This window comes from Cebidichthys violaceus, unplaced genomic scaffold (assembly GCF_023349555.1).
Source record: "Cebidichthys violaceus isolate CVI_PGR_0920_01 unplaced genomic scaffold, fCebVio1.0.p SCAF_2, whole genome shotgun sequence".
In the NCBI taxonomy this organism is placed as follows: domain Eukaryota; kingdom Metazoa; phylum Chordata; class Actinopteri; order Perciformes; family Stichaeidae; genus Cebidichthys; species Cebidichthys violaceus.
Genome location: NW_027176372.1, coordinates 8,263,114 through 8,276,490, shown reverse-complemented (window position 1 = coordinate 8,276,490; position 13,377 = coordinate 8,263,114). Strand labels below are relative to the sequence as shown.

Genomic DNA, 13,377 nt, shown 5'->3' with positions numbered 1-13,377 from the left:
GACATTGTCTGCGCAACATCGACCACCAGAAACATCTGTGTTTGACTACTTTGCGTAGTGGGGATGTCACGAATACAACAAGTGTTACCTTCAACTATTCTCATTTTTGCTTGTACACCTTTGTATCCCAGTGTAAATGATTCTCGTAGAACCCTTACATGAATGGTAACCCATTGGGTCACCACAGTAAAAGCTTGCTGCATTGGCAGGGAATCGGACCCTGAACTCCCGCATGGTAGGCGAGAATTCTACCATTGAACCACTAATGCTGAGTTAACACCAACCCGAGAAGGGGAAAAAAACGAGAAATGATTGGAGCAGCAACAGTGACAAAGAGATAATGATGAAAAGCCAACACCAGCCTAAAATCCAAACTGACATTGTCTGCGCAACATCTACCACCAGAAACATCTGTGTTTGACTACTTTGCGTAGTGGGGATGTCACGAATACAACAAGTGTTACCTTGAACTATTCTCATTTTTGCTTGTACACCTTTGTATCCCAGTGTAAATGATTCCCGTAGAACCCTTACATGAATGGTAACCAATTGGGTAACCACAGTAAAAGCTTGCTGCATTGGCCGGGAATCGGACCCGGATCTCCCACGTGGCAGGCGAGAATTCTACCATTGAACCACCAATGCCGATGTAACTCCCACCAGATAAGGAGAAAAAAACGAGAAATGATTGGCGCAGCAACAGTGACAAAGAGATAATGATGAAAAGCCAACACCAGCCTAAAATCCAAACTGACATTGTCTGCGCAACATCGACCACCAAAAACATCTGTGTTTGACTACTTTGCGTAGTCGGGATGTCACAAATACAAAAAGTGTTTTCAAATAACGAGAATATAGCACTTACCTCGAAACATTCCCATTTGTGATTGTACACCTTTGCATCCCAGTGTAAATGATTCCCGTAGAACCCTTACATGAATGGTAACCAATTGGGTAACCACAGTAAAAGCTTGCTGCATTGGCCGGGAATCGGACCCGGATCTCCCGCGTGGCAGGCGAGAATTCTACCATTGAACCACCAATGCCGATATAACTCCCACCCGATAAGGAGAAAAAAACGAGAAATGATTGGCGCAGCAACAGTGACAAAGACATAACGATGAAAAGCCAACACCAGCCTAAAATCCAAACTGACATTGTCTGCGCAACATCGACCACCAGAAACATCTGTGTTTGACTACTTTGCGTAGTCGGGATGTCACGAATACAACAAGTGTTTCCAAATCACGAGAATATAGCACTTACCTCGAACCATTCGCATTTTTGCTCGAAGACCTGTGTATCTCAGTGTAAATGATTCCCGTAGAACCCTTACATGAATGGTAACCAATTGGGTAACCACAGTAAAGGCATGCTGCATTGGCCGGGAATCGGACCCAGATCTCCCGCGTAGCAGGTGAGAATGCTACCATTGAACCACCAATGCCAATATAACTCCAACCCGATAAGGCGAAAAAAACGAGAAATGATTGGCGCAGCAACAGTGACAAAGAGATAACGATGAAAAGCCAAAACCAGCCTAAAATCCAAACTGACATTGTCTGCGCAACATCGACCACCAGAAACATCTGTGTTTGACTACTTTGCGTAGTGGGGATGTCACGAATACAACAAGTGTTACCTTGAACTATTCTCATTTTTGCTTGTACACCTTTGTATCCCAGTGTAAATGATTCTCGTAGAACCCTTACATGAATGGTAACCCATTGGGTCACCACAGTAAAAGCTTGCTGCATTGGCAGGGAATCGGACCCTGAACTCCCGCATGGTAGGCGAGAAATCTACCATTGAACCACTAATGCTGAGTTAACACCAACCCGAGAAGGGGAAAAAAACGAGAAATGATTGGAGCAGCAACAGTGACAAAGAGATAATGATGAAAAGCCAACACCAGCCTAAAATCCAAACTGACATTGTCTGCGCAACATCTACCACCAGAAACATCTGTGTTTGACTACTTTGCGTAGTGGGGATGTCACGAATACAACAAGTGTTACCTTCAACTATTCTCATTTTTGCTTGTACACCTTTGTATCCCAGTGTAAATGATTCCCGTTGAACCCTTACATGAATGGTAACCAATTGGGTAACCACAGTAAAAGCTTGCTGCATTGGCCGGGAATCGGACCCGGATCTCCCACGTGGCAGGCGAGAATTCTACCATTGAACCACGAATGCCGATGTAACTCCCACCAGATAAGGAGAAAAAAACGAGAAATGATTGGCGCAGCAACAGTGACAAAGAGATAATGATGAAAAGCCAACACCAGCCTAAAATCCAAACTGACATTGTCTGCGCAACATCGACCACCAAAAACATCTGTGTTTGACTACTTTGCGTAGTCGGGATGTCACAAATACAAAAAGTGTTTTCAAATAACGAGAATATAGCACTTACCTCGAACCATTCCCATTTGTGATTGTACACCTTTGCATCCCAGTGTAAATGATTCCCGTAGAACCCTTACATGAATGGTAACCAATTGGGTAACCACAGTAAAAGCTTGCTGCATTGGCCGGGAATCGGACCCGGATCTCCCGCGTGGCAGGCGAGAATTCTACCATTGAACCACCAATGCCGATATAACTCCCACCCGATAAGGAGAAAAAAACGAGAAATGATTGGCGCAGCAACAGTGACAAAGACATAACGATGAAAAGCCAACACCAGCCTAAAATCCAAACTGACATTGTCTGCGCAACATCGACCACCAGAAACATCTGTGTTTGACTACTTTGCGTAGTCGGGATGTCACGAATACAACAAGTGTTTCCAAATCACGAGAATATAGCACTTACCTCGAACCATTCGCATTTTTGCTCGAAGACCTGTGTATCTCAGTGTAAATGATTCCCGTAGAACCCTTACATGAATGGTAACCAATTGGGTAACCACAGTAAAGGCATGCTGCATTGGCCGGGAATCGGACCCAGATCTCCCGCGTAGCAGGTGAGAATTCTACCATTGAACCACCAATGCCAATATAACTCCAACCCGATAAGGCGAAAAAAACGAGAAATGATTGGCGCAGCAATAGTGACAAAGAGATAACGATGAAAAGCCAAAACCAGCCTAAAATCCAAACTGACATTGTCTGCGCAACATCGACCACCAGAAACATCTGTGTTTGACTACTTTGCGTAGTGGGGATGTCACGAATACAACAAGTGTTACCTTGAACTATTCTCATTTTTGCTTGTACACCTTTGTATCCCAGTGTAAATGATTCTCGTAGAACCCTTACATGAATGGTAACCCATTGGGTCACCACAGTAAAAGCTTGCTGCATTGGCAGGGAATCGGACCCTGAACTCCCGCATGGTAGGCGAGAATTCTACCATTGAACCACTAATGCTGAGTTAACACCAACCCGAGAAGGGGAAAAAAACGAGAAATGATTGGAGCAGCAACAGTGACAAAGAGATAATGATGAAAAGCCAACACCAGCCTAAAATCCAAACTGACATTGTCTGCGCAACATCTACCACCAGAAACATCTGTGTTTGACTACTTTGCGTAGTGGGGATGTCACGAATACAACAAGTGTTACCTTGAACTATTCTCATTTTTGCTTGTACACCTTTGTATCCCAGTGTAAATGATTCCCGTAGAACCCTTACATGAATGGTAACCAATTGGGTAACCACAGTAAAAGCTTGCTGCATTGGCCGGGAATCGGACCCGGATCTCCCACGTGGCAGGCGAGAATTCTACCATTGAACCACCAATGCCGATGTAACTCCCACCAGATAAGGAGAAAAAAACGAGAAATGATTGGCGCAGCAACAGTGACAAAGAGATAATGATGAAAAGCCAACACCAGCCTAAAATCCAAACTGACATTGTCTGCGCAACATCGACCACCAAAAACATCTGTGTTTGACTACTTTGCGTAGTCGGGATGTCACAAATACAAAAAGTGTTTTCAAATAACGAGAATATAGCACTTACCTCGAAACATTCCCATTTGTGATTGTACACCTTTGCATCCCAGTGTAAATGATTCCCGTAGAACCCTTACATGAATGGTAACCAATTGGGTAACCACAGTAAAAGCTTGCTGCATTGGCCGGGAATCGGACCCTGATCTCCCGCGTGGCAGGCGAGAATTCTACCATTGAACCACCAATGCCGATATAACTCCCACCCGATAAGGAGAAAAAAACGAGAAATGATTGGCGCAGCAACAGTGACAAAGACATAACGATGAAAAGCCAACACCAGCCTAAAATCCAAACTGACATTGTCTGCGCAACATCGACCACCAGAAACATCTGTGTTTGACTACTTTGCGTAGTCGGGATGTCACGAATACAACAAGTGTTTCCAAATCACGAGAATATAGCACTTACCTCGAACCATTCGCATTTTTGCTCGAAGACCTGTGTATCTCAGTGTAAATGATTCCCGTAGAACCCTTACATGAATGGTAACCAATTGGGTAACCACAGTAAAGGCATGCTGCATTGGCCGGGAATCGGACCCAGATCTCCCGCGTAGCAGGTGAGAATGCTACCATTGAACCACCAATGCCAATATAACTCCAACCCGATAAGGCGAAAAAAACGAGAAATGATTGGCGCAGCAACAGTGACAAAGAGATAACGATGAAAAGCCAAAACCAGCCTAAAATCCAAACTGACATTGTCTGCGCAACATCGACCACCAGAAACATCTGTGTTTGACTACTTTGCGTAGTGGGGATGTCACGAATACAACAAGTGTTACCTTGAACTATTCTCATTTTTGCTTGTACACCTTTGTATCCCAGTGTAAATGATTCTCGTAGAACCCTTACATGAATGGTAACCCATTGGGTCACCACAGTAAAAGCTTGCTGCATTGGCAGGGAATCGGACCCTGAACTCCCGCATGGTAGGCGAGAAATCTACCATTGAACCACTAATGCTGAGTTAACACCAACCCGAGAAGGGGAAAAAAACGAGAAATGATTGGAGCAGCAACAGTGACAAAGAGATAATGATGAAAAGCCAACACCAGCCTAAAATCCAAACTGACATTGTCTGCGCAACATCTACCACCAGAAACATCTGTGTTTGACTACTTTGCGTAGTGGGGATGTCACGAATACAACAAGTGTTACCTTCAACTATTCTCATTTTTGCTTGTACACCTTTGTATCCCAGTGTAAATGATTCCCGTTGAACCCTTACATGAATGGTAACCAATTGGGTAACCACAGTAAAAGCTTGCTGCATTGGCCGGGAATCGGACCCGGATCTCCCACGTGGCAGGCGAGAATTCTACCATTGAACCACCAATGCCGATGTAACTCCCACCAGATAAGGAGAAAAAAACGAGAAATGATTGGCGCAGCAACAGTGACAAAGAGATAATGATGAAAAGCCAACACCAGCCTAAAATCCAAACTGACATTGTCTGCGCAACATCGACCACCAAAAACATCTGTGTTTGACTACTTTGCGTAGTCGGGATGTCACAAATACAAAAAGTGTTTTCAAATAACGAGAATATAGCACTTACCTCGAACCATTCCCATTTGTGATTGTACACCTTTGCATCCCAGTGTAAATGATTCCCGTAGAACCCTTACATGAATGGTAACCAATTGGGTAACCACAGTAAAAGCTTGCTGCATTGGCCGGGAATCTGACCCGGATCTCCCGCGTGGCAGGCGAGAATTCTACCATTGAACCACCAATGCCGATATAACTCCCACCCGATAAGGAGAAAAAAACGAGAAATGATTGGCGCAGCAACAGTGACAAAGACATAACGATGAAAAGCCAACACCAGCCTAAAATCCAAACTGACATTGTCTGCGCAACATCGACCACCAGAAACATCTGTGTTTGACTACTTTGCGTAGTGGGGATGTCACGAATACAACAAGTGTTACCTTGAACTATTCTCATTTTTGCTTGTACACCTTTGTATCCCAGTGTAAATGATTCTCGTAGAACCCTTACATGAATGGTAACCCATTGGGTCACCACAGTAAAAGCTTGCTGCATTGGCAGGGAATCGGACCCTGAACTCCCGCATGGTAGGCGAGAATTCTACCATTGAACCACTAATGCTGAGTTAACACCAACCCGAGAAGGGGAAAAAAACGAGAAATGATTGGAGCAGCAACAGTGACAAAGAGATAATGATGAAAAGCCAACACCAGCCTAAAATCCAAACTGACATTGTCTGCGCAACATCTACCACCAGAAACATCTGTGTTTGACTACTTTGCGTAGTGGGGATGTCACGAATACAACAAGTGTTACCTTCAACTATTCTCATTTTTGCTTGTACACCTTTGTATCCCAGTGTAAATGATTCCCGTTGAACCCTTACATGAATGGTAACCAATTGGGTAACCACAGTAAAAGCTTGCTGCATTGGCCGGGAATCGGACCCGGATCTCCCACGTGGCAGGCGAGAATTCTACCATTGAACCACCAATGCCGATGTAACTCCCACCAGATAAGGAGAAAAAAACGAGAAATGATTGGCGCAGCAACAGTGACAAAGAGATAATGATGAAAAGCCAACACCAGCCTAAAATCCAAACTGACATTGTCTGCGCAACATCGACCACCAAAAACATCTGTGTTTGACTACTTTGCGTAGTCGGGATGTCACAAATACAAAAAGTGTTTTCAAATAACGAGAATATAGCACTTACCTCGAACCATTCCCATTTGTGATTGTACACCTTTGCATCCCAGTGTAAATGATTCCCGTAGAACCCTTACATGAATGGTAACCAATTGGGTAACCACAGTAAAAGCTTGCTGCATTGGCCGGGAATCTGACCCGGATCTCCCGCGTGGCAGGCGAGAATTCTACCATTGAACCACCAATGCCGATATAACTCCCACCCGATAAGGAGAAAAAAACGAGAAATGATTGGCGCAGCAACAGTGACAAAGACATAACGATGAAAAGCCAACACCAGCCTAAAATCCAAACTGACATTGTCTGCGCAACATCGACCACCAGAAACATCTGTGTTTGACTACTTTGCGTAGTCGGGATGTCACGAATACAACAAGTGTTTCCAAATCACGAGAATATAGCACTTACCTCGAACCATTCGCATTTTTGCTCGAAGACCTGTGTATCTCAGTGTAAATGATTCCCGTAGAACCCTTACATGAATGGTAACCAATTGGGTAACCACAGTAAAGGCATGCTGCATTGGCCGGGAATCGGACCCAGATCTCCCGCGTAGCAGGTGAGAATTCTACCATTGAACCACCAATGCCAATATAACTCCAACCCGATAAGGCGAAAAAAACGAGAAATGATTGGCGCAGCAATAGTGACAAAGAGATAACGATGAAAAGCCAAAACCAGCCTAAAATCCAAACTGACATTGTCTGCGCAACATCGACCACCAGAAACATCTGTGTTTGACTACTTTGCGTAGTGGGGATGTCACGAATACAACAAGTGTTACCTTGAACTATTCTCATTTTTGCTTGTACACCTTTGTATCCCAGTGTAAATGATTCTCGTAGAACCCTTACATGAATGGTAACCCATTGGGTCACCACAGTAAAAGCTTGCTGCATTGGCAGGGAATCGGACCCTGAACTCCCGCATGGTAGGCGAGAATTCTACCATTGAACCACTAATGCTGAGTTAACACCAACCCGAGAAGGGGAAAAAAACGAGAAATGATTGGAGCAGCAACAGTGACAAAGAGATAATGATGAAAAGCCAACACCAGCCTAAAATCCAAACTGACATTGTCTGCGCAACATCTACCACCAGAAACATCTGTGTTTGACTACTTTGCGTAGTGGGGATGTCACGAATACAACAAGTGTTACCTTGAACTATTCTCATTTTTGCTTGTACACCTTTGTATCCCAGTGTAAATGATTCCCGTAGAACCCTTACATGAATGGTAACCAATTGGGTAACCACAGTAAAAGCTTGCTGCATTGGCCGGGAATCGGACTCGGATCTCCCACGTGGCAGGCGAGAATTCTACCATTGAACCACCAATGCCGATGTAACTCCCACCAGATAAGGAGAAAAAAACGAGAAATGATTGGCGCAGCAACAGTGACAAAGAGATAATGATGAAAAGCCAACACCAGCCTAAAATCCAAACTGACATTGTCTGCGCAACATCGACCACCAAAAACATCTGTGTTTGACTACTTTGCGTAGTCGGGATGTCACAAATACAAAAAGTGTTTTCAAATAACGAGAATATAGCACTTACCTCGAACCATTCCCATTTGTGATTGTACACCTTTGCATCCCAGTGTAAATGATTCCCGTAGAACCCTTACATGAATGGTAACCAATTGGGTAACCACAGTAAAAGCTTGCTGCATTGGCCGGGAATCGGACCCGGATCTCCCGCGTGGCAGGCGAGAATTCTACCATTGAACCACCAATGCCGATATAACTCCCACCCGATAAGGAGAAAAAAACGAGAAATGATTGGCGCAGCAACAGTGACAAAGACATAACGATGAAAAGCCAACACCAGCCTAAAATCCAAACTGACATTGTATGCGCAACATCGACCACCAGAAACATCTGTGTTTGACTACTTTGCGTAGTCGGGATGTCACCAATACAACAAGTGTTACCTCGAACTATTCCCATTTTTGCTTGTACACCTTTGCATCCCAGTGTAAATGATTCCCGTAGAACCCTTACATGAATGGTAACCCATTGGGTAACCACAGTAAAAGCTTGCTGCATTGGCCGGGAATCGGACCCGGATCTCACGCATGGCAGGCGAGAATTCTACCATTGAACCACCAATGCCGATATAACTCCAACCCGATAAGGCGAAAAAAACGAGAAATGATTGGCGCAGCAACAGTGACAAAGAGATAACGATGAAAAGCCAAAACCAGCCTAAAATCCAAACTGACATTGTCTGCGCAACATCGACCACCAGAAACATCTGTGTTTGACTACTTTGTATAGTCGGGATGTCACGAATACAACAAGTATTATCAAATCACGAGAATATAGCACTTACCTCGAACCATTCCCATTTTTGCTCGTACACCTTTGCATCCCAGTGTAAATGAGTCCTGTAGAACCCTTACATGAATAGTAACCAATTGGGTAACCACAGTAAAACCTTGCTACATTGGCCGGGAATCGGACCCTGAACTCCCGCATGGTAGGCGAGAATTCTACCATTGAACCACCAATGCTGAGTTAACACCAACCCGAGAAGGCGAAAAAAACGAGAAATGATTGGAGCAGCAACAGTGACAAAGAGATAATGATGAAAAGCCAACACTAGCCTAAAATCCAAACTGACATTGTCTGCGCAACATCGACCACCAAAAACATCTGTGTTTGACTACTTTGCGTAGTCGAAATGTCACAAATACAAAAAGTGTTTTCAAATAACGAGAACATAGCACTTACCTCGAACCATTCCCATTTTTGCTCGTACACATTTGCATCCCAGTGTAAATGAGTCCCGTAGAACCCTTACATGAATAGTAACCAATTGGGTAACCACAGTAAAACCTTGCTACATTGGCAGTGAATCGGACCCTGAACTCCCGCATGGTAGGCGAGAACTCTATCATTGAACCACCAATGCCGAGTTAACACCAACCCGAGAAGGCGAAAAAAATGAGAAATGATTGGAGCAGCAACAGTGACAAAGAGATAATGATGAAAAGCCAACACCAGCCTAAAATCCAAACTGACATTGTCTGCGCAACATCGACCACCAAAAACATCTGTGTTTGACTACTTTGCGTAGTCGGGATGTCACAAATACAAAAAGTGTTTTCAAATAACGAGAACATGGCACTTACCTCGAACCATTCTCATTTGTGATTGTACACCTTTGCATCCCAGTGTAAATGATTCCCGTAGAACCCTTACATGAATGGTAACCAATTGGGTAACCACAGTAAAAGCTTACTGTATTGGCCGGGAATCGGACCCGGATCTCCCGCGTGGCAGGCGAGAATTCTACCATTGAACCACCAATGCCGATATAACTCCCACCCGATAAGGAGAAAAAAACGAGAAATGATTGGCGCAGCAACAGTGACAAAGAGATAACGATGAAAAGCCAACACCAGCCTAAAATCCAAACTGACATTGTCTGCGCAACATCGACCACCAGAAACATCTGTGTTTGACTACTTTGCGTAGTCGGGATGTCACGAATACAACAAGTGTTACCTCGAACCATTCCCATTTTTGCTTGTACATCTTTGCATCCCAGTGTAAATGATTCCCGTAGAACCCTTACATGAATGGTAACCAATTGGGTAACCACAGTAAAACCTTGCTGCATTGGCCGGGAATCAGACCCTGATCTCCCGCATGGCAGGCGAGAATTCTACCATTTAACCACCAATGCTGATATAACACCTACCCGAGAAGGCGAAAAAAACGAGAAATGAATGGAGCAGCAACAGTGACAAAGAGATAGTGATGAAAAGCCAACACCAGCCTAAAATCCAAACTGACATTGTCTGCGCAACATTGACCACCAGAAACATCTGTGTTTGACTACTTTGCGTAGTCGGGATGTCACGAATACAACAAGTGTTTCCAAATCACGAGAATATAGCACTTACCTCGAACCATTCACATTTTTGCTCGAACACCTGTGTATCTCAGTGTAAATGATTCCCGTAGAACCCTTACATGAATGGTAACCAATTGGGTAACCACAGTAAAGGCATGCTGCATTGGCCGGGAATCGGACCCAGATCTCCCGCGTAGCAGGTGAGAATTCTACCATTGAACCACCAATGCCAATATAACCCCAACCCGATAAGGCGAAAAAAACGAGAAATGATTGGCGCAGCAACAGTGACAAAGAGATAACGATGAAAAGCCAAAACCAGCCTAAAATCCAAACTGACATTGTCTGCGCATCATCTACCACCAGAAACATCTGTGTTTGACTACTTTGCGTAGTGAGGATGTCACGAATACAACAAGTGTTACCTTGAACTATTCTCATTTTTGCTTGTACACCTTTGTATCCCAGTGTAAATGAGTCCTGTAGAACCCTTACATGAATAGTAACCAATTGGGTAACCACAGTAAAACCTTGCTACATTGGCCGGGAATCGGACCCTGAACTCCCGCATGGTAGGCGAGAATTCTACCATTGAACCACCAATGCTGAGTTAACACCAACCCGAGAAGGCGAAAAAAACGAGAAATGATTGGAGCAGCAACAGTGACAAAGAGATAATGATGAAAAGCCAACACTAGCCTAAAATCCAAACTGACATTGTCTGCGCAACATCGACCACCAAAAACATCTGTGTTTGACTACTTTGCGTAGTCGAAATGTCACAAATACAAAAAGTGTTTTCAAATAACGAGAACATAGCACTTACCTCGAACCATTCCCATTTTTGCTCGTACACCTTTGCATCCCAGTGTAAATGAGTCCCGTAGAACCCTTACATGAATAGTAACCAATTGGGTAACCACAGTAAAACCTTGCTACATTGGCAGTGAATCGGACCCTGAACTCCCGCATGGTAGGCGAGAACTCTATCATTGAACCACCAATGCCGAGTTAACACCAACCCGAGAAGGCGAAAAAAATGAGAAATGATTGGAGCAGCAACAGTGACAAAGAGATAACGATGAAAAGCCAACACCAGCCTAAAATCCAAACTGACATTGTCTGCGCAACATCGACCACCAGAAACATCTGTGTTTGACTACTTTGCGTAGTCGGGATGTCACGAATACAACAAGTGTTACCTCGAACCATTCCCATTTTTGCTTGTACATCTTTGCATCCCAGTGTAAATGATTCCCGTAGAACCCTTACATGAATGGTAACCAATTGGGTAACCACAGTAAAACCTTGCTGCATTGGCCGGGAATCAGACCCTGATCTCCCGCATGGCAGGCGAGAATTCTACCATTTAACCACCAATGCTGATATAACACCTACCCGAGAAGGCGAAAAAAACGAGAAATGAATGGAGCAGCAACAGTGACAAAGAGATAGTGATGAAAAGCCAACACCAGCCTAAAATCCAAACTGACATTGTCTGCGCAACATTGACCACCAGAAACATCTGTGTTTGACTACTTTGCGTAGTCGGGATGTCACGAATACAACAAGTGTTTCCAAATCACGAGAATATAGCACTTACCTCGAACCATTCACATTTTTGCTCGAACACCTGTGTATCTCAGTGTAAATGATTCCCGTAGAACCCTTACATGAATGGTAACCAATTGGGTAACCACAGTAAAGGCATGCTGCATTGGCCGGGAATCGGACCCAGATCTCCCGCGTAGCAGGTGAGAATTCTACAATTGAACCACCAATGCCAATATAACCCCAACCCGATAAGGCGAAAAAAACGAGAAATGATTGGCGCAGCAACAGTGACAAAGAGATAACGATGAAAAGCCAAAACCAGCCTAAAATCCAAACTGACATTGTCTGCGCATCATCTACCACCAGAAACATCTGTGTTTGACTACTTTGCGTAGTGAGGATGTCACGAATACAACAAGTGTTACCTTGAACTATTCTCATTTTTGCTTGTACACCTTTGTATCCCAGTGTAAATGAGTCCTGTAGAACCCTTACATGAATAGTAACCAATTGGGTAACCACAGTAAAACCTTGCTACATTGGCCGGGAATCGGACCCTGAACTCCCGCATGGTAGGCGAGAATTCTACCATTGAACCACCAATGCTGAGTTAACACCAACCCGAGAAGGCGAAAAAAACGAGAAATGATTGGAGCAGCAACAGTGACAAAGAGATAATGATGAAAAGCCAACACTAGCCTAAAATCCAAACTGACATTGTCTGCGCAACATCGACCACCAAAAACATCTGTGTTTGACTACTTTGCGTAGTCGAAATGTCACAAATACAAAAAGTGTTTTCAAATAACGAGAACATAGCACTTACCTCGAACCATTCCCATTTTTGCTCGTACACCTTTGCATCCCAGTGTAAATGAGTCCCGTAGAACCCTTACATGAATAGTAACCAATTGGGTAACCACAGTAAAACCTTGCTACATTGGCAGTGAATCGGACCCTGAACTCCCGCATGGTAGGCGAGAACTCTATCATTGAACCACCAATGCCGAGTTAACACCAACCCGAGAAGGCGAAAAAAATGAGAAATGATTGGAGCAGCAACAGTGACAAAGAGATAATGATGAAAAGCCAACACCAGCCTAAAATCCAAACTGACATTGTCTGCGCAACATCGACCACCAAAAACATCTGTGTTTGACTACTTTGCGTAGTCGGGATGTCACAAATACAAAAAGTGTTTTCAAATAACGAGAACATGGCACTTACCTCGAACCATTCTCATTTGTGATTGTACACCTTTGCATCCCAGTGTAAATGATTC

At 44.0% G+C, this 13,377-nt stretch overlaps 18 non-coding genes across 18 annotated transcripts; all 18 read right to left on the bottom strand.

Moving 5' to 3' along the window:
- Positions 1-574: 574 nt before the first annotated feature.
- trnag-gcc (transfer RNA glycine (anticodon GCC)) lies at positions 575-645 on the bottom strand. The gene has a single exon. It is a non-coding gene; the product is annotated as a tRNA-Gly (tRNA).
- Positions 646-975: 330 nt separating this feature from the next.
- On the bottom strand, positions 976-1,046 carry trnag-gcc (transfer RNA glycine (anticodon GCC)). The gene has a single exon. It is a non-coding gene; the product is annotated as a tRNA-Gly (tRNA).
- A 1,483-nt stretch (positions 1,047-2,529) lies between these two features.
- On the bottom strand, positions 2,530-2,600 carry trnag-gcc (transfer RNA glycine (anticodon GCC)). The gene has a single exon. It is a non-coding gene; the product is annotated as a tRNA-Gly (tRNA).
- Positions 2,601-2,930: 330 nt separating this feature from the next.
- trnas-gcu (transfer RNA serine (anticodon GCU)) lies at positions 2,931-3,001 on the bottom strand. Its single transcript has one exon. It is a non-coding gene; the product is annotated as a tRNA-Ser (tRNA).
- Positions 3,002-3,682: 681 nt separating this feature from the next.
- On the bottom strand, positions 3,683-3,753 carry trnag-gcc (transfer RNA glycine (anticodon GCC)). Its single transcript has one exon. It is a non-coding gene; the product is annotated as a tRNA-Gly (tRNA).
- Positions 3,754-4,083: 330 nt separating this feature from the next.
- On the bottom strand, positions 4,084-4,154 carry trnag-gcc (transfer RNA glycine (anticodon GCC)). The gene has a single exon. It is a non-coding gene; the product is annotated as a tRNA-Gly (tRNA).
- A 1,082-nt stretch (positions 4,155-5,236) lies between these two features.
- On the bottom strand, positions 5,237-5,307 carry trnag-gcc (transfer RNA glycine (anticodon GCC)). The gene has a single exon. It is a non-coding gene; the product is annotated as a tRNA-Gly (tRNA).
- Positions 5,308-5,637: 330 nt separating this feature from the next.
- trnag-gcc (transfer RNA glycine (anticodon GCC)) lies at positions 5,638-5,708 on the bottom strand. The gene has a single exon. It is a non-coding gene; the product is annotated as a tRNA-Gly (tRNA).
- Positions 5,709-6,389: 681 nt separating this feature from the next.
- trnag-gcc (transfer RNA glycine (anticodon GCC)) lies at positions 6,390-6,460 on the bottom strand. The gene has a single exon. It is a non-coding gene; the product is annotated as a tRNA-Gly (tRNA).
- Positions 6,461-6,790: 330 nt separating this feature from the next.
- Positions 6,791-6,861, bottom strand: trnag-gcc (transfer RNA glycine (anticodon GCC)). The gene has a single exon. It is a non-coding gene; the product is annotated as a tRNA-Gly (tRNA).
- Positions 6,862-7,191: 330 nt separating this feature from the next.
- trnas-gcu (transfer RNA serine (anticodon GCU)) lies at positions 7,192-7,262 on the bottom strand. Its single transcript has one exon. It is a non-coding gene; the product is annotated as a tRNA-Ser (tRNA).
- A 1,082-nt stretch (positions 7,263-8,344) lies between these two features.
- trnag-gcc (transfer RNA glycine (anticodon GCC)) lies at positions 8,345-8,415 on the bottom strand. The gene has a single exon. It is a non-coding gene; the product is annotated as a tRNA-Gly (tRNA).
- A 305-nt stretch (positions 8,416-8,720) lies between these two features.
- trnag-gcc (transfer RNA glycine (anticodon GCC)) lies at positions 8,721-8,791 on the bottom strand. Its single transcript has one exon. It is a non-coding gene; the product is annotated as a tRNA-Gly (tRNA).
- A 330-nt stretch (positions 8,792-9,121) lies between these two features.
- trnag-acc (transfer RNA glycine (anticodon ACC)) lies at positions 9,122-9,192 on the bottom strand. Its single transcript has one exon. It is a non-coding gene; the product is annotated as a tRNA-Gly (tRNA).
- Positions 9,193-9,923: 731 nt separating this feature from the next.
- Positions 9,924-9,994, bottom strand: trnag-gcc (transfer RNA glycine (anticodon GCC)). The gene has a single exon. It is a non-coding gene; the product is annotated as a tRNA-Gly (tRNA).
- Positions 9,995-10,700: 706 nt separating this feature from the next.
- trnas-gcu (transfer RNA serine (anticodon GCU)) lies at positions 10,701-10,771 on the bottom strand. Its single transcript has one exon. It is a non-coding gene; the product is annotated as a tRNA-Ser (tRNA).
- Positions 10,772-11,076: 305 nt separating this feature from the next.
- Positions 11,077-11,147, bottom strand: trnag-acc (transfer RNA glycine (anticodon ACC)). Its single transcript has one exon. It is a non-coding gene; the product is annotated as a tRNA-Gly (tRNA).
- A 1,483-nt stretch (positions 11,148-12,630) lies between these two features.
- On the bottom strand, positions 12,631-12,701 carry trnag-acc (transfer RNA glycine (anticodon ACC)). The gene has a single exon. It is a non-coding gene; the product is annotated as a tRNA-Gly (tRNA).
- Positions 12,702-13,377: the final 676 nt, after the last annotated feature.